The sequence below is a fragment of the Salvelinus namaycush genome, chromosome 12 (genome assembly GCF_016432855.1).
Source record: "Salvelinus namaycush isolate Seneca chromosome 12, SaNama_1.0, whole genome shotgun sequence".
Classification (NCBI taxonomy): Eukaryota; Metazoa; Chordata; class Actinopteri; order Salmoniformes; family Salmonidae; genus Salvelinus; species Salvelinus namaycush.
This window is the reverse complement of record NC_052318.1, coordinates 47,875,511-47,877,848: the sequence shown is the minus strand read 5'-3', so window position 1 is coordinate 47,877,848 and position 2,338 is coordinate 47,875,511.

The window sequence follows — 2,338 nt, the reverse complement described above, 5'->3', positions numbered from 1 at the left end:
CATGCAATGGTTATTATTTTTTAATGCAGAGGCGTATGGTGATGTGTAAGAAGAGAACATGTGACAAGTTATGTGGGAGGGAAGTGAAGGTGGTAATCTTTGTAAAAACGAAAGAAAGAACTTTGAGATGATTACTTGGAATAGAAACATTTATTCATACAGCGATGAATCTAAGGAGAGGTCATTCACAAGAAGTAAAGCATAAAAAAAGTGTTACAGGATCACATGCAGAAGAGTCTTGAATATATGCCAGTCTGTGGGAGAGAAGAAGGGCGGAAGTTGATTATGCACTTTTTAGTGGTTAGGAAGAGGGAGAGCGCGAAAAATGAAGAAAAAATGGCCTGCTCTCCAGTGACTCGTCATGTTTCAGATTTCAACTTAAGAGAAAATAAGTAGGTCGAGATAGATATCAAAATATAGCCTACTGTTTTTTGGATTCGACCCGTTCCCTTCTGGATTTTACTCTTCACATTGCTATGGGACTGATGAAACTGAAACCAGTGTGTTATTTGAATGAATCACTGAGTCTGTTTTCTTGTAGTTGAAAGCACTGGGATGACTTGACTTTTTATGTGGGTGATGTATCTATTTGTGAATTTTGTACAGTTGCTTTTGGAGTGAGTGTTATATTCGCCCGTTTTCCTTTTTTTCTCTCGTGTATATAACTATTTCCATTTCACGTCAACTACTCAATTTTTTTGTTTCCTATATTTGTCATTCAATCATGGTGTCTATTGGCTAATATCCTTCAAGTTTATACATTTTCCTCACAGATAACGGGGTCTTCATGAGGGTGTTCCTTTACTTTCAAAAAAATGGTTGATTTCTACTTCCGAAACTGTTCAAGCAATACAATTGGTTACCAATGATGCTCTTTTCCTGATGTTTTGACCTTCTATTTGACTATACCCAGACCAAACCTCCATTTCCGGCTTTTAGTCAGTTAGAATTATAGGAGCAATTTTACGCCCTTTGTTCACTATTGTTTATCATGGATCTCTATGCAACCTCTCGATCTTTCCATCTCCCCAGAGTTTCAAACCCACTCATGGAGACCTCTTTCTCTACTACTTTTCCAGGCATCACCAATGACAGGTGGGTGATTCAATTGCAGGAGTAGGTTGCCATTGATATTAGATAAACGTGCTATGCAGTCAAGCAATTTTATTGTGTTCATTTATACATATTTCAATTAAACGTATGGTTTCGGAGGTTTTTGATGTAATTAGTCCCATTTTCTATCTGAGAAATATATTTTACACTGATACATTAGTGTTTAGGCTTTTAAAGTATTTTATGAATTATTTGAATTTACTTTAAGGTAAAGGTCGGCTGACCGAAAGCTCAGCTACTATTAAAATGAATTTGCATCTGTCTGGAAGTGTGTGGATAGTTTTTCCTGTTTCTCCAGTTTAGCGATTTGCCTCCAGCGCTTTCACTAATCTGACTTAGGTGTGCGGTAGATTCTGCCGATTATCTACAATAATTATTTGAATTAATTATATATGTATTATTTACTTGCATTTATTGGTTTTGTTAGTTATGTATTGTTTGTCAGTCTTGTTCACCATGTCTGGAATGTGCCTGTGACAGAGAGCCATTGTATGTGCCCATGTGGTAGAGAAGCAGAAAGGGATGTGCAGAGAATCTCCGTTTTCCCTGTAAAGTATTTGTCTACATATTTATCTGATTATATCAAAAGTTTGTTTGAAAAGTTGGATTTTATAACTATGTAGCCTTTATTGACTTTTAGATGGTCAAGAAAATGATGAAATATCCACTTGAAACTTCTATCTACTTTTTCAGTAAATGTCATGAAATGGAGGCTCTGAAATCGTCACACCACTCTTTCTGGTGTTTTTGGTTTGTAATCCAGCATATATACTCACCTGTGTTTTGAAAGTGAAGCTAAAATGGCTCTTTACTCCAGCATTTTGAAATCAAATGTTTCATATGAGGCAACCGTACAGAATCACCTTTTATTTGAGGGTATTTTCATACATATCTGATTTACCGTTTAGAAATGAAAGCACTCGGGTGGGACTATATACATAAAGTGCTTAAATCGATATTTATGAAAATCCAACATGCTGGAGTATAGAGCCAAATTAAAAAAATGTAGCTTCACTGTCCAAGTACATATGAAGGTAAGTGTATGATATCGGTAAAGTGGACATGTAAATGGTTTGTATTCTGTTAATTTGAATATAAAAGCATCTCTTAATTTTATGTCAGTTTTGTAATAATCAGCTCTGGACAGGCCATTTGGGTGCGTTCCAGATTATTCATGCCTTTGCAGGTTTCATTGTAGATGGAGAGAGAGCTGACAGATTGCTAA